Source organism: Phoenix dactylifera, chromosome 2 (assembly GCF_051530095.1).
Source record: "Phoenix dactylifera cultivar Ajwa chromosome 2, Ajwa_hap1_PhDact_Kaust_v1.1, whole genome shotgun sequence".
Classification (NCBI taxonomy): Eukaryota; Viridiplantae; Streptophyta; class Magnoliopsida; order Arecales; family Arecaceae; genus Phoenix; species Phoenix dactylifera.
Genome location: NC_143191.1, coordinates 10,916,400 through 10,939,360, shown reverse-complemented (window position 1 = coordinate 10,939,360; position 22,961 = coordinate 10,916,400). Strand labels below are relative to the sequence as shown.

The 22,961-nt window shown below is 38.4% G+C and overlaps 1 long non-coding RNA gene across 1 annotated transcript; it reads left to right on the top strand.

Annotated features, from left to right (window-relative positions):
- The first annotated feature begins 3,681 nt into the window (after positions 1-3,681).
- On the top strand, positions 3,682-6,569 carry LOC149768201 (uncharacterized). The gene is made up of 2 exons (XR_016399114.1): positions 3,682-4,237; positions 4,830-6,569. It is a non-coding gene; the product is annotated as an uncharacterized LOC149768201 (long non-coding RNA).
- Positions 6,570-22,961: the final 16,392 nt, after the last annotated feature.

The following is a 22,961-nucleotide window of genomic DNA, read 5'->3' as shown; positions in this document are numbered from 1 at the left end:
TGAACCAAAGTCTGAGACTCGAGTCGACTCCGGAATATTACGAGTCGACTCCAAGCGTATCAGAATCACTGGCACAGGCTCGAGTCGACTCCGGATCATTACGAGTCGACTCCGACTGAGAACTGACAGACGAACAGAAAGACTCAACTCAAAACCTGTCAGCGAGTCGACTCCTGAAGTGCGCGAGTCGACTCCGATGATTACCGAGTCGACTCCGGAGTAGTATGAGTCGACTCCAAGGAGTTACAGACAGAAAAGTCAGAGAGCAGTTTTCGGACTCTGAAATCCGAGTCGACTCCCGCAATGCGCGAGTCGACTCCGAGACAGCGCGACCCCAAAAAGACAGAAGACCGAATTATTGTCTCTGAGAGCCGAGTCGACTCCCAGACAGCTCGAGTCGACTCCAAGGCAGCGCTACATCAAAAAGGCAGAAGGCTATGTTTCGAAAACTGAGAGCCGAGTCGACTCCGGAACAGTTCGAGTCGACTCCAAGACTGGACGAGCCAAAAGACAGAAGATCGGGAGTTCAGGCTCTGAGCGCCGAGTCGACTCCTAGGATTGTCGAGTCGACTCGAGTGGGCCAAGTTGAAAAATTAGCTCCATGGACTTCATGGGATGAGCCGACTCCGAAAATGGCAAGACAGCTCCAGAAGTTGGCGAGTCGACTCCGGGTTAAGTCGAGTCGACTCCCGGTCGCGGAGGTCACTTTAATTCAAATCCGGAACAGTTGCCGAGCCGACTCCAGAAAAGCATGAGTCGACTCCCGCTACAGCCGAGTCGACTTCAGATCGCGCGAGTCGACTCCGACCCCAACGGACATATTGTCAGGATGTGCAGAGTGTGCAGAACGGGCAGAAAAAGGTGTCTAACGGCTAGTTTCCGTGGGGGATGGCTTAAATAGCCACAGAGGACTGTAGCAAGGTAGACAAGCACCATTCCACTCAAAGAAATCAAGCATCCTATCTCTGCCAATTGGTTTTCAACAGAAAAGAAGGAAGAGCGCCATTAACTCCATCCAGCTACCTCTTCCCAGCATAAAAAGAAGTCTCCTCCTGCCTTCAAGTCGACCAGACATTCAAGAGGAGACTCACAGTTCAAGAAGCCCTACTCTACTCCAACTCAAACATGTTTGAGGGCTCTTAACTTCTCTCTAGTTTATATTGCTGTATATCTGTTTTTTAGAAGCTCTGTTTTTCTGTTTGTCCTTGTTCTTTCCATCTTGTCTTTGCTTGATTCAATCAGGGGATTGAATCAAGAGTGTAGAGGTTGGTTGGTGAGCCGAGGGTAAAACCAACGTGTAAGGGTTCGATTGTGATCCCGGAAAAACAATCGGGGTGGTTCTAGTCGGTGAGCCTGGAAAAATCGACCGAGTTCGTTGTGAGCTCGTAAAACAACAAGTTGAGTTGTGAGCTTATAAAACAACCGGCTGTAATCCAAGGGGTTATAGTGAATTCCCAAGTGAGACTTGGGGAGTGGACGTAGGAGCAAGGGTTAGCTCCGAACCACTATAAACATTGTGTTTGTGATTGCTTGTGTCTCTCTCTCTCACTCTCATTTCACTCACAGCACATAGCAACTAATTAATCATCTTGCAAAAGTATTAATTAGTCATCCACAAACGTTTTAATTGCAAAATTATTTTAAAACCCAATTCACCCCCCTCTTGGGTTGTCTATCTGGGCAACAAGTGGTATCAGAGCCTAAACTCTTCTACCCTAAGAGTAAAAGATCAAAATGACAACCCCATTTGGATCTTCCCACATTGAGGGTCAGTCCACCCAAAGACCCCCATTCTTTAATGGATCCGACTACTCATATTGGAAGGTTAGGATGAGAATATTTATCCAAGCCCAAGACTATGAGATGTGGACCATTGTAATAAATGGACCATACATCCCATCCATCTATGTAGAGGGTGTCACTGTACCCAAACTCGAAAAGGATTGGGATGACCATGACATGAGAAAGGCACAACTCAATTCCAAAGCAATGAATGTGCTTTAATGTGCATTAGATAGGAATGAATTTAATAGAGTCTCTACTTGCAATTCTGCAAAAGAGATTTGGGATAGACTTGAAGTGACCCATGAGGGCACGAATCAAGTCAAAGAATCCAAAATAAACATATTGGTTTATAAGTATGAACTATTTAAGATGGATTCTAATGAAACAATCACTTGCATGTTCACTAGATTTACTGACATTGTCAATGGCCTAAAAAGCCTTGGCAAAAACTATACTAACAGTGATCTTGTCAGGAAGATTCTTCGCTGTCTACCAAGATCATGGAAAGCCAAGGTGACGGCAATCCAAGAAGCCAAGGACTTGAACAAGCTACCACTTGAGGAGCTTCTTGGATCCCTAATGACGCACGAGCTAACAATGAAGCAACACAGCGAAGAAGAGTCCTCCCATAAGAAAAAGGTAATAGCTCTCAAATCTACATCATCTAACAAAGACTTGTCTTGCAGTAGCAGCAGTGAAGAAGAAGATCATGAGGGAGAGGATGATGAGGCTCTTCTCGTACGTAAGTTCAGAAGATTCATCAACCAAAAGAAGTCCTTTCATCAAAGGAGAGGCCCCTCAAATTTCTATCGAAAGGATAAAGGTAAGGAAAGGGAAAATGAGGGGATTGGATGTTATGAGTGCAAGAAGCCGGGACACATCAGAGCTGAGTGTCCTTTACTGAAGAAGGGGAGCAAGTACAAGAAGAAGAAAGCCCTTGTCACCACCCTATCGGACTCCGACACATCATCATCATCATCGGATGAGGAACAAGGAGAAAAGGCCAATTTCTGCTTCATGGCCAATGAAAATGAGGTAACATCCGCACCACATTTAGATTTTACTTTCGATGAATTATATGATGCTTTCAATGAATTAATGGATGAATACAAAACAATAAACGTTAAAAATAAAGAACTAAAAGTAACTAACCAAACTCATCTCCGTAAGTATGATTCATTAGTTAAGGATAAAGATGTTCTTATCAAAGAAAATGCAGAACTTAAAACAAGCAACCAAATCTTGATACAAAAGAATAATACCTTAACTAAAGAAAATGAAAGGCTGAACAAAGAAACATTAGAACCCAAAAACAATAAACATATAAATGAGAGTCTCACAAAAGAACTAAATGATCTAAAAGCAGAAAAACAAACACTAACTAAAGAACTTGAAAAATACAAACCCTTGGTTGAAAAATTTACATATAGTTCTGAAAAATTGAATATGATACTTAATAGTCAACGAGCGGTATTCAATAGAGCGGGTTTAGGGTATAAACCTAAACATAAGCAAAAACTTCTTAGTAACTTATTTGTTAAAGCAGGAAAAAGTAAAACTAAGAAAATAACCTGCTTTTGTTGTGGAACTTTAGGACATAAAGCAAATGTGTGTAATTATAGGAAAGGAAAAACTAAAAGAAAAATTAAGAGGGTTTGGGTTCCAAAAGGAACCAACATTACTAACCATGAAGGATCCAAGAAAACTTGGGTACCTAAGATTATATGATTTGCTTGTGTAGGAGTGTCTTGCAGCCAAGGTCGACAAAAATTGTTGGTACTTGGATAGTGGCTGCTCAAGACACATGACGGGTGACAAGGATCAATTCTTCACTCTTGAAGCTAAGAAGGGAGGTGTTGTGACTTTTGGAGACAATAACCAAGGTCACATCATTGGTATAGGTAAAGTACAAATTACCCCTTCAACTTTTATTGATAATGTTCGATATGTTGATGGTCTTAAGCTGTAATAACCCCAAAATTTTTTTTTTTATATATAAAAAGGGATAGAATAGTCCTTTAAAATTGATATAAGGGGTAAAATAGGAAAGAATCAAAAGATAATGGCATAGTTGTAGATGCATTGAAGTGGTAAGGGTAAAATTGGAAGGAATCAAAAGTTAATGGCATAACGGTAGATATGTTGAAGTGTTAGGGGCAAAATGGGAATTTAATAATATTAAACAAAGGGTGAATAGTGTCTTGATGTGATTTAATTGGAGGGTTTGAGCTGGCTTTTGGAATGAAACCGAGAGAAAGAGGGAGGGGGTTCTCAGGCGTGAAACAGAGGAAAGAAAGAAAGAAAGAAAGAAAAAGAGAAGAAGAAGAAGAAGAAAGAAGAAGAGGAAGGGGATTCGAGGAGGAGGGGGATTCCGGTTGCACTTCCAGCTGAAGGGAAAAACGTAGATCTCCTTCCCCTCTACGCAAGGACCTCGATTTCCAAAAAGAAAAAGGTAAATATCCATCCCTATCTAGTCTTTTGATGACATTAGGCTATACAAAGGGTGGATATAGTCTAGAGGGGTCGGATAAGGGTTGTAGAGGTGGTTAAAAGAAGAAGAATCGGATTTTGACAAATTTTTCCGGCACTACGGAAAAACTGTGTCGAAGTCCCAACTTCGGCAAATTATTTAGGGGGTCAAACGGCCTCCGATGATGATGCATGTTATCTCTTTGGAATCCTCTGTGAGTGTAGAATGTTAGGTAAAAATTTCATCAAATTTGGAGTCCTGAAAGTGGATCAAAACCGGGATGAAGTAACCCACTGTCAGTTCGGGTTACTGTTCATCCGGGTGGAAAATAAGGGATTTCATGCCATAATAGGGTATTAAGCCTAGATTAGGCTAAGGGAGACCTTGTACTCGTGCAAGGGAGTCCCTAATACACATAAATGATGAGTTAATTAATAGAAAAAGAAAAAGAGAAAGAAAAGAAAAGATTTAGGAAACGGGGGAGTTGAATCAATTAAAGTTCCCTATATTATAATTGGCACGTAGATTATAGCCCTTGATACAAGACTAAATGTATTGTAAATGCATGTCACAGTTGGGCAAGAAGCTAGGAAACAAGAGGAAGAAGTTCCCCACTGCCAGCTGTAGATTTTTGGAGGCGTATCAGGGCTGTGCCAGATTGACAGGTGAGTGGGAGTCATGTACTTTGCACCATGAGCATCCTTAATTCATTTTCATGAATGTCGCCAAGTGTGAATTGATTCCACTTGAGCATATTGATTGATATTGTAGTAGATTCCTCTATAATCTTGATTCTCCATGCTTGATTATTTTATACATGCATTTGAGGGAACATTGAGAGGAATTACGAGGGGTTGATGAGTAATCAAATTGATTCCGAATTGTGAAATGATTTCTTTTGTAAATTGATTTCATTTCCTCTATTTTAAAGACTTGTGAGTCGTAGCTTGATTATACTCTTTTATGAGTAATTAAATTGGTTCCAAATTGTGAAATAACTTCTTTTGTAAATTGATTTCATTTCCTCCATTTCAAAGATTTGTAGAGCCTTTTCAGTGGTATATTGAGTTGCATTGCACACCCTTGACCCCTCACTCCCAACCCTAATGTTAGTTTATGATTGGGTCGGAGTCGAGTGAGTGGTAGTCTTAATTATGCTCCTTTTTAGTAGAGTATTGGGAGGGTGCATTATGGCATTTATGCATGGCTTGGCAGTATCTGCAGGACACCTATAGTCGATGGGGTTGAACATCGGCCTTTGTGCACATAGTAGCCTTCTGGGTGGGCGGAGCCCAGTCCCTTCCTAGGGGGGACACGGCCCTAGGCGTAGGATCGGCCGGTCCTACGACTTATATTCTGCTTGCCGCCGGGCATAGTAAGACCCCGCGAGGTGCAGTATGGCTTTCCGCGGATGTAGAATTCCCGCGAGGTGCCGTTTAGTATGTAGATGTGAGATGGATTTCTGTTCTGGATACTGGCCAGCATTTACATGATCAGTGTGGTGTGTTATCCTGCATATGCATGTGACAGTAGGGAGTTGTTGCTGGTTCGCCTGGGGCGTAAAACCCACCTCCCAACAGCTGTCTAGTGATGATTTACATATTGGTGTGGTGTCATATTCGATGTATTTATATGGCAGTAGGGAGTTGTTGCTGGTTCGCCTGGGGCGTAAAACCCACCTCCCGATAGCTGTCTTGTTGATGATTCAGCCTATTGACACCTGATTTATATGATTCAGTACTATGACCTATTGAGCATATTCATGGGTAGCATATATGATTACTTGATTATTCCATATGTGCTCCAGATGTGTTGATTGGGATTGTGATGATTCACTCCATATTCTCTATATTGAGTTCATGTTCATCTTGTTATTGATCTTGAGATTTCATCTCGAGCCATGATTATATTCTGTCTCATGTGCATAGTACTCTCTACTCCACTCACTGAGTATTTATATACTCACTCCCCAATTTGGTGTTTTTGATTGCAGGGCAGGTATTGTATAGAGAGGAGCAGGATTAGTGGTTGCCTGCTAGCTGTGCCGCTCCATAGTATAGTATAATGTAGATAGAGGTTTATACCTTTTGGTGTATTATAAACCTTCTATTGTATATAGTGCATAGTTACAGTCATAGATCCTGTTGTGGATATGGGTTTGACCATGGATGGATTAGGAAGCAGGTATATATATATGTGTGCAGATGAGTTATATGCCTGAGATGATGTATTGCTATATATTGTCCAGGTTTATTATGTGACAGATTATGTGATTGCTGCTCTGACAGGTAGTGTGTTGTATGTATTGAGATAATCCTGACAGGTCACTATAGGAAAAGTGATCATTTTGTGCATGCATCATGCCAAATTTTTTCAAGATTTATTGATGATTGATAGGTAGTAGGGTTCTACGCGGTGGCTGGTGGCCTTATGCCTACCCGCACCCTAGGACCGTCGCGGCGGCCCGCCGGGAACGGGGCGGGGGTCGTGACATAAGCATAATTTATTAAGCATTAGACAATTATGTGATAGAGGTTATAATGTTATGTTTAAACCATCACTATGCATCATAACAAACCCAAATGACAATAGTTTAGTTTTTAAAGGAATAAGACGTGGAAATGTGTATGTTGTAGACCTTGAGGATCTTGCCAAACACAACCCATGTTTAGTTGTTAATGAAACTAAGGATAATGATGCTAGTTGGTTATGGCACCGTAAGTTAGGTCATGCAAGCATGGACACCATATCTAAACTAGTTAAAAGAGATTCTGTGATAAGTTTGCCAAAATTAAAGTTTGAAAAGAATAAAATATGTGAAGCATGTCAATTTGGCAAACAATCAAGGAACTCCTTTAAATCTATAAATTGTGTCTCTACCTCTAGACCTCTAGAACTACTACACATGGACCTATTCGGACCAACTAAAACCACAAGTCTAGGTGGAAATAAATATGGTCTAGTTATCGTAGATGATTATTCTAGATATACTTGGGTCATGTTCTTAGGCCATAAGGATCAAGCATTTTCAATTTTCAAGAAATTTCATAAAGAAGTAACAAATGCTAGAGATACTTCAGTAATAGCTATTAGAAGTGACCATGGTACCGAATTTGAAAATCATTTATTTGATGAGTTTTGTAGTAAAAAGGGGATAACACACAATTTTTCTGCACCTAGGACACCACAACAAAATGGAGTTGTGGAGAGGAAAAATAGAACTCTAGAGAAAATGGCTAGAACTATGTTGTGTGAAAGTAACCTCCCTAAGTACTTTTGGGGAGAAGCCGTCAATACTTCTTGTCATATATTAAATAGAGTTTTATTAAGACCCATCATAAAGAAAACACCTTATGAACTTTGGAAAAACAGAAAACCAAAAGTGAACTATTTTCATATTTTTGGATGTAGGTGTTTTGTTCATAATAATGGGAAAGATAATCTAGGAAAATTTGACTCTAAATCTGATGAGGGTATATTCTTGGGGTACTCCACAACTAGTAAAGCCTATAGAATCTTTAATAAAAGAACCCTAGTTATAGAAGAATCCATACATGTTGTTTTTGATGATTTTAGTGATATCTCTTCTAGCAAGAGAGTTAATTTTGATGATGATGGTGAAATTCTTGAAGAGAAGATAGATGAGATGACATTACAAGATGATAACCAAAAATTAATTGAAAATGCATCATCAAGCCAAGAGGCTATTATGGATCATGGGCTGACTAAGGCTTGGAGGTTTGCTCACGGGCATCCTAAGAAATTAATTCTAGATGATCCATCTCAACCTGTTAGGACTAGAGCATCTCTTAGGAACTTAAACAATCATCTAGCTTTCGTTTCACATTTTGAGCCCAAACACATAGAAGAAGCTGAAAAAGATGTAAATTGGATAAATGCAACGCAAAAAGAATTAAACCAATTTACTAGAAACAAAGTATGGAATCTAGTTGAAAGACCTACTGAATATTCAATTATAGTTACCAAATGGATTTATAAAAATAAACTTGATGAAAATAGAATTGTAATAAGGAATAAGGCTAGACTAGTAGCAAAGGGTTATAATCAAGAAGAAGGTATAGATTTTGATGAAACCTTTGCTCCTGTAGCTAGACTTGAGGCAATTAGACTTTTACTAGCATTTGCATGCTCTAAGGACTTCAAATTATTTCAAATGGATGTAAAAAGTGCATTCTTAAATGGGTATATTAATGAGGAGGTATATGTAGAACAACCTCCTGGTTTTGAAAATCATCAATATCCTAATCATGTATATAAATTGAACAAGGCACTTTATGGTTTGAAACAAGCACCTAGAGCATGGTATGAGAGGCTTAGCAAATTCCTATTAGAACATGAGTTTTCTAGGGGTAATGTAGATACAACATTGTTTCTAAAGAAGAAAAACAAAGATATGTTGTTAGTACAGATTTATGTTGATGATATTATTTTCGGTGCTACTAACAATCGCCTCTGCGAAGAATTTGCTAACTTGATGCAGAGTGAATTTGAAATGAGCATGATGGGAGAGCTGAATTATTTCCTCGGGCTTCAAATCAAACAATCTGAAGAAGGCATCTTCATCAATCAAGCTAAATACATCAAGGAGATGCTTAAGAAGTTTGATGTGGAGGGGAACAAGTCAATCAGCACCCCCATGAGCTCATCATGCAAATTAGACCAAGATGAATCAGGTAAATCTGTAGATCAAAAACTATATAGAGGTATGATAGGATCTTTATTGTATCTTACTGCAAGTAGACCTGATATCATGTTTAGTGTTTGCATGTGTGCTAGATATCAGTCTAATCCTAAGGAATCTCATCTAATTGCAGTCAAGAGAATCTTTAAATACCTAATAGGAACAAAGAATATAGGGTTATGGTATTCTAAAGAACCTAGCCTAAACTTAATAAAATACACAGATTCAGACTTTGCTGGATGTAAACTTGATAGAAAAAGCACCAGCAGGTCATGTCAATTCCTAGGAGAAAACTTAATCTCATGGTTTAGCAAGAAACAAAACTCGGTTGCATTATCTACTGCTGAAGCTGAATATGTTGCAGCCGGAAGTTGTTGTGCTCAAATCTTGTGGATCAAACAACAATTGGAAGACTATGGCATTAAACAAGATAAAATTCCCATTAATTGTGATAATACAAGTGCCATTAACCTAACTAAAAATCCAATTCAGCATTCAAGAACTAAACATATTGAGATAAGACATCACTTCATAAGAGATCATGTACTGAATGGTGATGTGACACTTCAATTTGTTTGCACTGATGATCAATTAGCTGACATTTTTACAAAACCCTTAAGTGAAGAGAGATTTAGTGTGCTTAGGAGGGGATTGGGAGTGATTGATCCATCCTAGTGGTATTTTCCACTAGTTCATTGATTTTGATGATTAGATTGTGGCTAATTTAGAGTTTCTTTACAATGATCATCAAATCAGATCATAACTTAGTGATTTTCCCTCATTCGGCACGAACATAGCATGATTTTTAGGTGCGTGCCAGAGTTCGAGACGACTCGAGCAAGTTTCAGAGTCGGCTCGTAACGGGGAGTCGACTCGCATACAGTCGGGAGTCGACTCGAGGTCAATAGGCGCATAAGGAGAGTCGACTCGCGCATACTTTGGAGTCGACTCGAGGTCGAGTCGACTCGCGACTCAGAGGAGTCGACTCGCAGTCGGGATCCGATTTTTTAACCCTAACTTCATCGTTTACTCAACACTTCTATTCACCGCCGCCACTGTTCACAAGCCCTAGAGCCGACTCCTAGAGCGTCTCCGGCCGACCTTAAGGTTTTTCCCGTCCATCTTCCTCGCTTCTTTAGGTTCCTTCCCCTTCCCTAGGTCAAAATGCCTCGTAAAGCCGTTGTCCGGAAGAGACCCCAATCCGCGACCGGTGCCGAGCGGCGTTCCAAGGCTCGGAACGATCCCGCGAGGCCACAACCTCCGGCTCGTTCCCCGCCGAGGGAGGTTCCCTCGAGGCCGTGCGCCGGGAAGGCGGTCTCCACCGGGAGATACGTCGATTTCGACTATCTCTCCCGGGAGGGCTTTACTATAGGAGAGAGACTGCGGGCCCAGGGCTTAGAGTATTTTTGTTCCCTAGATCTCCCCACATACCCTGGCCTAGTTAGGGAGTTCTACGGTACTGTACATAGGGGCGATGGGGGTATCGAGGGCACGGTAGCCGGTGTCCCATTGTTCATTTCGGAGGATATCATTGCTCAGGTCCTCCATCTTCCACAAGTAGGGGTGGCTCCCACACACCCCGAGGATAGGACTGAGGCCCTTACGGCCATTCTAGGACATCCACCTCAGTCCCCCTTAGATGAGGTGTCCGCTAGCTCACTTTTAGTTGAGATGCGGCTCCTCTTGAGTATCATCTCTAGGTCCCTCTTCCCGAAGACTGGCCGCTTCGATTTTGTATCTGAGAGAGACCTAGCTCTTATGTTCTACATCCTCCAGGACACCCCAATCAACTTTCCCAAGATGATGTATAGATACCTATGTGAGCCACTAGATAGACCTAGGCTCACCCTCCCCTATGGCATGATGTTCACTCTTCTGTTTAGGGAGGCCGAGATTCCCATTCCTGAGGGGGAACCCTCTCGCGCATTACGATGGACAGATCGCATGCGTCCGGAAACCCTACACAGGATGGGGTTTCGGAAGGTCGAGGGAACCTGGGTTAGAAAATCATCCACCTCCACACATACCACCAGACATTCCCCCAGTCCTGACCCAGACTCAGACTATCCTACCTTTCCCTCCACCTCTGCTCCCACCACCTCTGCCGGACCCTCCTCCTCAGCTCCACCTACTCAGCCCATGGAGGTCCGGATCTCTCCTGAGCAGCTCTGGGAGTTGCGGCAGGAGATAGTTAGAGATCTCCAGGACGACCTGCTTAGGGAGCTCCGAGGTACAGTGACTGCTCCCTCTCCTGCACCTTCTTCAGCGTTGGTCCCTTCCCTGTCAGCCGTGACTGAGATGACGGCTGTTGCCCAGTAGATACAACCCAAGAGGGGGGGGTGAATTGGGTCTTTTAAAACTTTTAAACTACTTCTAAGACTTTTTGATTAACTATGCTAAGTTATATAGATGCACAGTGGAATTTAAACTTAGCAACAGTATGATTTATTAAATGGGACTTGATTAAGTAAATTGAGTATGCTTGCAACTAAGGGATGCGTAGATACGAGTTAAGCAAGCAATATATCTAAGTAAGCAAGTTAGACAATGACAAAAAGCATCACAAACACAATAAACATATAGTGGTTCGGTGCACCCCAGCACCTACATCCACTCCCCAAGACCTCTTGGGAATTCCACTATAATCCTACAGATTACAGCCGGTTGTTTTACAAGCTCACAACCCAACTTGTTGTTTTGCGAGATAACAACGAACTCGGTCGGTTTTCCCAGGCTCACCGACTAGAACCACCCCCGATTGTTTTCCCGGGATCACAATCGAACCCTTACACGTTGGTTTTACCCTCGGCTCACCAACAAACCTAAACCCCGTTGGTTTTCCCTTTGGCTCACCAACAAACCTTACACCGTTGGTTTTCCCTTTGGCTCACCAACAAACCTTTAACCCCTTGATTCAATCCCTTGATTGAATCAAGTTACAAGATATTAAAACAAAGAATAAAAACAAATCAAAGCTTCTTAAGCAAGCAAATATAACAATATAAACAAATAGAGTAAAGAGAAGCCCTCAAACGAGTTTTGAAGATGGAGGAGCTCGGCTTCTTCTTTACTTGACCCTCTTCTGATTTGGCACGAGGTAGAGGATCACTGAGGCAGCACACGGATGGAGAGGAAGCTTTGGGATTCTCTTGGATGCTCTTCTTCTCTCTATTTCGCTTTGGATGGCCCTTGTGTGCTTATGGGAGATTTCCTTTGTAATCTCTTTGAGATCTCTTTCCTAGATGATCTCTCCCACTTCCATCCGTTCTCTCCTAGCTCTCTTCTTGTTTTTATAGCTTTTGATAACGTGGAAACAAGAATATAGCCGTTAGAGCCAAAAATAGAGCCGTTGGAACCAGTCTGCAGCTCCTGACAATATGACCGTTGGGTTTGGAGTCGACTCGCGCGATCAGGAGTCGGCTCGGCTGTAGCAGGAGTCGACTCGAGCTTTTCCGGAGTCGACTCGGCAACTGTTCCAAGTTTGAATTAAAGTTGCCGTCTTGACTGGGAGTCGACTCGACTTAACCCGGAGTCGACTCGCCAACTTCTGGCGCTGACCTGGCAATTTTGGAGTCGGCTCATCCTCTGTAGTCCGTGGATCCAAATTTGAATTTTGTCCACTCGAGTCGACTCGACTGTCCTGGGAGTCGACTCGAATCTCAGAGCCCGAACTCCCGATTCTCTGTCTTTTGGCTCATCCAGTCTTGGAGTCGACTCGAACTTCCTTGGAGTCGACTCGGCTCTCAGTTTCCGAAAGTTGGTCTTCTGCCATCTTAGTGTAGCGCTGCCTTGGAGTCGACTCGAGCTGTCTGGGAGTCGACTCGAATCTCAGAGTCGGAAAACTGATCCTCTGTATTTTGGAGCCGCGCTGCCTTGGAGTCGACTCGACTTGTCTTGGAGTCGACTCCCCTCTCAGAGACGAAAATACCGTCTTCTGTCTTGGGGTTGTTCTGTCTTTGGAGTCGACTCGGACTTTGTGGGAGTCGACTCGAATCTCAGTGTCCAAAAACTGCTTCTCTGAGTTTTCCCTTGTGTACCACTGAGAGTCGACTCTCGCTTTCTTTGGAGTCGACTCGGCAACCATTGGAGTCGACTCGAATTCCTTAGGAGTCGACTCGAAGACTATTCTTTTGAATTTTCCTTTGAATTTGCTCCTCCAATTTGAATCTTTTGAACTTTAAAGTTGGGCCAATGAATTGTAGCTTTCTTCTAACTTTTCTTGAGTGCTTTTGGAGGCCTTCTTGTGTTCTTCCAACTTGCTATGTTCCTTGCAAAATAAATATCTTTCTCCTTGCAACATAAACATTAGTATCTATACTTCAAGGTGTTGTGATCATCAAAATCAATCTATGAATCAATCTTTGGGTCATCAATCTCCCCCTTTTTGATGATGACAAAACTTGGAGTATATGCAATATAAAAGATATTGTTTTCTAGAAGTAATACATAGCAAAGTTGCATGAAGTAGACAACATGTATATTTAAAACAAAACATACTTCATGATAATGCTTTAGATTTAATCAGCTTAACACAATCAATATATTTCAGTTCAAGCTGATTATCACAAAGCATTATAAGCATATACTTAGATATTTCTCCCCCTTTTTGACAACATCAAAAAGATAGTGAAACATTAAGTACAAAGATCAGAGCAGAACACATCGAGTGTGAATTCAAGAGATTTTCTAATTTGATACCACAGATAGTTTTCTAATCAAGTGTAGGTGGAATCTTCCTTAGGTTAATTCAAGAAGTACCACAATTAATAACCAAAAACATGAGTGGAAATCTAACCTCTCTTTAATAATAAGTATGAAAGCTTGTTCATTGAAGAACTTTTGCCCAATCTATTAAGTATTTTATCAACATGAGAGCAATTTAATTGATTTTCAGAGTAAAAGATCAAAACTTATATACTTGAAAAACATATCATCATGTTGGATCATGACTTCAAAGTTCTTTTTATGATAATAAGAGCATTGGGGCACAAATACCAAAATATGAATTCATGCAATTTATGATATATCTTAGAGCTCTTTTAAGGACTTTCTTTTATTCCTTTAGAAAATAAGCACGATTTGATACATATATAAAAATATGAATTGGCACAATATTGAAGTTCTAAAGAGCAAGCCAATTAGGACTCATTAGTGAATTCCAAAATAGATTTTCTACGAGATACTCAAGAAAATTTAACACGTTATTCTCCCCTTTTTTTCATTAAATTAGAGGCTCTTAAGATCAACTATTTGAATTGCAATTTGGTTCATGATTTGTGCAGAAGATATATTAACCAAATAACATGCCTCAAGGTGTATCATAAAGATTTTCATATTTAAATTTCAGATGATACATATTGGAGAGTATTAGGATCACTTTTCATTTAGTATTCTTTCCCTCTCCTATAGATTTATGTAATTAAGTTCCGTGAGACCTCTCCTTCTGAAATTTTCTTTCTCCCCCTCTATTGATCATTCCATTTAAGAGTTTAGAATTTGAAGATAATGTTCAATAAAATTGTCAATCTCAAAAATATATTTTCTATAAGTTTCAGCTCATTTTCATAAGACTCAAGGTTTGAGATAAGACAGCCTTTATAGAATAAAGCATGTCTTGCAATATAAGGAGGTTCATCAAAATCAATCCATAAAATTAAAGTTTCTTTAGGATAAGATACTGAATATCTAAAGCTCCCCCTCAAAAGATGCATTCTTCTTTAATCATTCTTTTCTTTGGTTGAATTTCAGAATTTAATAATAAACATGAATAAAACTGAAATTCTATGTTATCGAGAATGTAGAGTGATCTAGAATTATTCAAAATTTATAGTATTCACTCTATATATATATATTCTGATAATAGTTTCTAAGAATGTAGGAGAGAAAAACATATAGATGATCATTGAGGTATGTGTATTTATAGAACTCAATTTCTTAATCACAGTTCTTCAGCAATGTATACATGAAGCTCAATAAATTTTTTTAAATATTAAAATAAAGTCATATATTTTAAAAATATTTACTTGCAATCAAGATCATCGTAAGACACATCATTTGAATCAAAATTATTATACTTTGAAGGTAAGAAATGATATGTTTCGGATGCGTATCGGAGCAATCAAAATAAATTCTGTTTTCTTACATTAACATTTTATTTAGTAATCATATGGAGTTTAAACTTTTATACAAAATCGGATTCTGAATTACATAGGATTTTCAATAGAAGCTTTCTAAGTCATAATATGAGATATGTATCTTTCACAATGTGGCTCATCTTAAATTGTTACGATTGAAAAATACATATTTCAATAACATTAAAGCACTTTCAGAATCTTTGTGTTTAATTTTGAGTTTCGATACAAAATAAAGGATATTTTAACAAGTATTAGGACATTATGTATCAAAGTTAGGCAAGTAGAAAGATAGATCAATATCAATTTATTTTTCCTAAATAGAGATGTTCTTCTCTTCTCCTTTCTACAATTTTATTTAGCTTTCAGATTTTAACAATGATTGTGAATGACAAATCTGAAATTTCTTTTCAATAAAACTAAACAAAAGATGTTATGTAGCAATTCAAACATTCAATCAAATTGTCCAAGTATGAAACATTACAAAATATTGAGAATCCATAAATCAAGACATTATACCATATGCAAAATATACCATGTGTTAAGTCATGCATTAAAATACTAAGTACAAGAATGTCAAGGATCAAAATCAATTCTTTTCAAATAAACTCCCCCTATTTAAATATAATCTTGCAATGATTTCATCCTTAAAGTGTGTTTTCAAGTGATTAAAAATTTGACTTAATTCTACTTTCATTTACTTTGTTTTTCATTTATAACTTTCTTATGCTCTATACTCTATTTGCTCCCTATCCGGTGGAGTTGGGAAGGGGCACGAGGTACTACCACTAGCCTCCCTCTTGTGCCGTCCCTAATATGCCCTACACCGAATAGTTGGGTCAAATAGTGCCGGGTACTACCACTAGCCTCCCCATTGGCACCATCCCTATGATGAGCAATATAGAAAGGTTAAAATGTTTACTTCAAAACCTCCCTGTTTAAGTGTAATTAATTATGGATTTTATCCCTTCCAAAAGAATGCTCACACAAGTCTCACAAATGTGTCGAATATATTAAGTTTGTTTTGCTTTTCCTTAAGGTTGAAGTGTTTGCCTCTACTTGGATTTTACTTCTCTTGAATAATATCCATTTTCTTTTCTTTATCTCTCTCTCTTTTTGTTATTCTCAAGTAATTTTCATGAGAGAGCAGAATAGAGAATTAATCTTACGTATCATATATATGTATATCATGCAAATAATATTTTCATTATGCTCAAGGTTTCATAACTTCTCACAAGTTATTTTACATCAACATTTTAAGCATATACTTGTGTATTTCATGGTTATGACATAGGCAAAGATATATTTTAGTTTGGGCAAACCATGAAATAATTTCTAAAAGTATAAGTCAGTCAATACACATATAGACATGATATCAAAAATTAATAATTAAAGAATTTAATCATGCCATAATAGGATTTAAGTTATTGACTTTGCTCAATTAATTTGTGAGAAAGGTATCTAAAATTACCTATTCATTATATGTTCTTCAAGCCAAATTAGATTTCTTATGTGTGAACTTTTGGCTGAAGAAGATCCTCTCTCTTGTTTGCATGTGAATGTTTAGTGTATCTTACATGAAGATATCCTTCAAGTTGAAATTTCTCATTTTTCTTTCTTGAAGGAAGGTCATTAGTTTCTTTAAGATACAAAGCATTCATCCAATATATATATATTTTTTAATTAGATGACTCAATATGAGATATGACAATAGTTGCATGTTGAGTCACTTTATTCAAGAGATTGCCTAAATATAAGCAAGCACATATCACTTGAACTAAAGAGATAGATTCATTAACCAAGATAGTTCAAGGACAAGCATGTGAGGCAATAGACAGATTTATCAAGGTCAAATCAATTTAGTTTAGATTCTATTTGCTTAAGATAATTATCAATAAGATGTGTTAACTAAGTTTTAATCAACTTATCTTAAACGTTTGTTTCTATCAAAATTCAGATTATGACGTATTTGTTATCAATAAAATATGATTAATTAAAGTTAGATTGAAGTCTTGCACAAGGTCACATAATGAGCATACAATCTGGTCTACTAGCTGTATGATAAAATAATTATTCTATCATGCTTCAATACAGCTTTAAACAATAGATCTACTTTGCTCATCCTTTACAATTTCGACAAGATGGGGTCATAGATATACCTTCTTCACGCCAATCTTCTATAAGAGTTTTCTTATGGACTAACGTTGGTCAATGAAGATCCCCTTTCTTGTTTGTCTTAATTTGGAGTTTGAGAGAAGATGTTAATTCATTCATCATATTTCAAACTCACTTTGCAATATATCTCTTCATTAGTAGAACCAAAAATGATGTCATCAATGTGTGCTATGAGCAAGCAAGATATCATAGATTCTTCTTTTTGATGCATAGATTTATCACTATTACTTTCTATCAACAAGGTTACCTAAGCTTTTATATATCAAGCTTTTGATGCTTGTTTTAAATCACATATTGCTTTATCATATATGTAATGTGTAATTTTTAAATATGGTGGTTATTTAACATAGATCTACTTTTTAATGAAATAACCACATAGGAGTGAATTCTACACATTCATTTGACAGAATATAAAGCTCATGAGTCAAGCAAATGATAGTGGTGATCTTTACTTTTAATCATGCAAGAATCAAGATCTATTTCATCTTTTCTTGATTCAGTCTTTTAGTAGTTATCAATTTTTCTTCATTAAGTGCATTTCTGAAAAACTCAATTTTGTTATAATTATTAACAAGTTTTCAGATTGTTATATGTAAAAGATTAACCATATATAATTTGATCTTAGTATCTTGACAGTAAATCATTAGTCTCATAGAGAATAAGACGACTTGATATTTTTGCAACTAAAATCTTTTCATTGAATATTCTATATACATTGCTTGATGAATGATATCCAAGGATAGACATATCTCTATCAGATTTGGCATTATTTTTCATAAGAACATATCAAGCATAACATGTACGACTGAAAAATATGAAAGATATGCAATGGTTCATTTTCCATTTTTCAGAAGATCAAAAGGAGTTTTCATCAAAAATAGATCTAATAGAAATCATATGTATGACAAGCAGTGATGATAGCTTTTTAAAAATCATTTAAGTAGATGACTATCATACACAGTTGTCTTTTTCATTTCTTCAAGAATTCTATTACCCCTATTTTACTTAAGATGTCCTTGGTGCTGAAATAGTTAATTTCTGCATAAACTTTATCAGGATTTTGGTTTTCAACACTGTGCCATGATACTCTTTATCTTCACAGTTAGGAAACCTTTATCATTTGAAACACTTTTACAAGATTCAGCAAATACAGAAAATATTTTCAAGTTTATTTTCCAAGAACAAATCCAATGTAAGCTTTTGAAAACTTAGAGATGGAAACAACATCTTTAGATTTAGAAATGATTTTTGGTTGTTTCCTTAGTTAGCATGCATAGCAAAACTTTGACCTTTAAGAAGATAATTTAAGTAAGCCAATGGCAAGGTCTTTTGAGATTAAGTATATACTAGCATGAGTTGATTTTGTATGCTAAAGATGGTTTCTTTAATCTTGGTATTCATAGTGCATATATTTAAAAACATACCAAGTACACATTATCATATCTATGATCAATAAACAATAATGCCATGGATAAAAACTCTCAATCAAGCATATAGAGAATTCATAGAATTATTCTTAATAAATTAATCATTTTGCAACTTATCCAATAGTGAGTAAAGTACACTATGAAGTGATTTGATCATATTTCCAAAAGTATTTTCTATATCACAAAATTGATCACTATTAGCAATTCATATCAAATACTAAGCAAAAATAATGATGAGATGCAAGGATTACTGATTTTTGTTAATAACTTTTCATAAGTATATTTTAAGTTTCTTTTGTTCCATGGGTATCTTGGTACACCTATGTGTACATCCTCATTTTCTCATTTTGGGTACCCAAGCTTGCTTGAGTCCTTGAGAGTTAGGACATATGGTTCCTTTTGGAACCCATATCTGTTTAATAGTAATAACTTTACCATTTGATTTAATTATACTAGAACGATAGGTAAAGTTGTTATTCCCATCCTTTTCATTTTTGAAATAACTTATCTTATTTAATGGTTTGCTTGATGAATTGATAACCTTTTTCTCTAGAGATTTATTGTTAAGTAAAGGAATCAAGCCAAGTTTTGATTTATCACAAGCAACATATTGGCTTTCAAACATCATTTTTAATCGTTCTGAACTTACGGTGAATTTGTTAATAAAAGATTTTAATTGATTAATTTCTTTACTTAAGTTTTGATTTTCTTTAATTAAGCTATGATTTTTCTGAATCAATTCTTCTGAAAATGACCTTAAACTTTTATTTTCAGAATTTAGTTTGTCTTGTATTTCAGTAATAGAATTTCTTTCTTTTGAAATTTCCAAATTTAGCTTTTTAAGATTTTTATTTTTCCTAGCTAATTTTCTACATTCACTATACAAATCATGAAAAGCATTTAAAAGTTCATCATAAGAATATTTTTCATGAAAGTCATTTGGTGTAAGATTAGATTCAGATTCTACTTTATCTTCTTGTACCATAAGACATAAGTTAGTTACCTCTTGTAGTTCATTGTTGCTCCTAACTTTCAATTCCTTGTCTGACTTTCTCTTGGTCAAGGCTTTCTTGCGCTTTACCTCTTTCTTCCTTTCTTCTTGCTTCCTCTTCTTCTTTGTCTTTAGGAAGCTGATTTGCCTCGGAGTCGACTCGGACCTTATTGGAGTCGACTCGACTAACTTGGGAGTCGACTCTGAGCTTCTTGGAGTCGACTCGACTGAGGGAGATTCATCACCCTTTTCTGCAGTCTCATTGTTAGTATATAATTGAAGCATATGAGAGCTAATCTGAGATTTATCATAAATATTTTCTAAAGTATCCCAGATCTCCTTAGCAGATAAGCATGCAGAAATTTCATTAAACTTTGTTTCTTGAATAGCACAATATAATATGTTCATAGCATTAGCATTTAATTGTGCTAAGTCCTTCTCATTAATATGAGAGAGTGTGTGAAGGTCATTTATTATGATTTTCCATAGATAATAGTTTTGTGATTGAATGAAAATGCGCATGCGTATTTTCCAATGTGGGTAGTTTATACCATTAAACAGTGGAGGTGTATCAATTGATTGTCCTTCTCCTAGAAAACTATCTATTTGAGTTGTCATGATCTTTGGCTCTAGTCGGTTAAGACTACAAATAATATTTGAGCACCTGCTCTGATACCACTTGTTGCCCAGTAGATACAACCCAAGAGGGGGGGGTGAATTGGGTCTTTTAAAACTTTTAAACTACTTCTAAGACTTTTTGATTAACTATGCTAAGTTATATAGATGCACAGTGGAATTTAAACTTAGCAACAGTATGATTTATTAAATGGGACTTGATTAAGTAAATTGAGTATGCTTGCAACTAAGGGATGCGTAGATACGAGTTAAGCAAGCAATATATCTAAGTAAGCAAGTTAGACAATGACAAAAAGCATCACAAACACAATAAACATATAGTGGTTCGGTGCACCCCAGCACCTACATCCACTCCCCAAGACCTCTTGGGAATTCCACTATAATCCTACAGATTACAGCCGGTTGTTTTACAAGCTCACAACCCAACTTGTTGTTTTGCGAGATAACAACGAACTCGGTCGGTTTTCCCAGGCTCACCGACTAGAACCACCCCCGATTGTTTTCCCGGGATCACAATCGAACCCTTACACGTTGGTTTTACCCTCGGCTCACCAACAAACCTAAACCCCGTTGGTTTTCCCTTTGGCTCACCAACAAACCTTACACCGTTGGTTTTCCCTTTGGCTCACCAACAAACCTTTAACCCCTTGATTCAATCCCTTGATTGAATCAAGTTACAAGATATTAAAACAAAGAATAAAAACAAATCAAAGCTTCTTAAGCAAGCAAATATAACAATATAAACAAATAGAGTAAAGAGAAGCCCTCAAACGAGTTTTGAAGATGGAGGAGCTCGGCTTCTTCTTTACTTGACCCTCTTCTGATTTGGCACGAGGTAGAGGATCACTGAGGCAGCACACGGATGGAGAGGAAGCTTTGGGATTCTCTTGGATGCTCTTCTTCTCTCTATTTCGCTTTGGATGGCCCTTGTGTGCTTATGGGAGATTTCCTTTGTAATCTCTTTGAGATCTCTTTCCTAGATGATCTCTCCCACTTCCATCCGTTCTCTCCTAGCTCTCTTCTTGTTTTTATAGCTTTTGATAACGTGGAAACAAGAATATAGCCGTTAGAGCCAAAAATAGAGCCGTTGGAACCAGTCTGCAGCTCCTGACAATATGACCGTTGGGTTTGGAGTCGACTCGCGCGATCAGGAGTCGGCTCGGCTGTAGCAGGAGTCGACTCGAGCTTTTCCGGAGTCGACTCGGCAACTGTTCCAAGTTTGAATTAAAGTTGCCGTCTTGACTGGGAGTCGACTCGACTTAACCCGGAGTCGACTCGCCAACTTCTGGCGCTGACCTGGCAATTTTGGAGTCGGCTCATCCTCTGTAGTCCGTGGATCCAAATTTGAATTTTGTCCACTCGAGTCGACTCGACTGTCCTGGGAGTCGACTCGAATCTCAGAGCCCGAACTCCCGATTCTCTGTCTTTTGGCTCATCCAGTCTTGGAGTCGACTCGAACTTCCTTGGAGTCGACTCGGCTCTCAGTTTCCGAAAGTTGGTCTTCTGCCATCTTAGTGTAGCGCTGCCTTGGAGTCGACTCGAGCTGTCTGGGAGTCGACTCGAATCTCAGAGTCGGAAAACTGATCCTCTGTATTTTGGAGCCGCGCTGCCTTGGAGTCGACTCGACTTGTCTTGGAGTCGACTCCCCTCTCAGAGACGAAAATACCGTCTTCTGTCTTGGGGTTGTTCTGTCTTTGGAGTCGACTCGGACTTTGTGGGAGTCGACTCGAATCTCAGTGTCCAAAAACTGCTTCTCTGAGTTTTCCCTTGTGTACCACTGAGAGTCGACTCTCGCTTTCTTTGGAGTCGACTCGGCAACCATTGGAGTCGACTCGAATTCCTTAGGAGTCGACTCGAAGACTATTCTTTTGAATTTTCCTTTGAATTTGCTCCTCCAATTTGAATCTTTTGAACTTTAAAGTTGGGCCAATGAATTGTAGCTTTCTTCTAACTTTTCTTGAGTGCTTTTGGAGGCCTTCTTGTGTTCTTCCAACTTGCTATGTTCCTTGCAAAATAAATATCTTTCTCCTTGCAACATAAACATTAGTATCTATACTTCAAGGTGTTGTGATCATCAAAATCAATCTATGAATCAATCTTTGGGTCATCAACGGCCCATGTGCGGGAAGAGATCTACAACGTCAGGAGCTTGATTCAGGCCCAGTTCTCCAGTATGAGCGATGTCACGAGCACCACTTGGAAGATGCGCGATGACATGCGACACGACATGGGAACCACTACCCAGGGGGCCGAGCGCTTGGCGAATGTGCTCATCGCCAAGCTTGACACACTTCAGCAGTCGGTGACCGAGCTCGATACGACACATAGCAGGGCCACCTCGGCCATTATCCGACAGCTCGAGCACGTCACCAATGCAGTCACACTACTTGCAGAGCGCATGCCCCGGGGAGCCGCATCCTCCTCGAGGAAGCCTTAGATATCTTTTTGTATTTTGACATGTATTCTTTTTGCTTTACTTATTGTATTCACAAATGTATTTACATACACATCAATACAATGAGTAGACATATTCTCTTCAATTTTGTGCAATTTGCTCTCTAAATGATTGCGTGTTATACTCACTTCCTTTTTGATACGATGACAAAAAGGGGGAGAAATATTTAATAGATATGTAAATGGAATC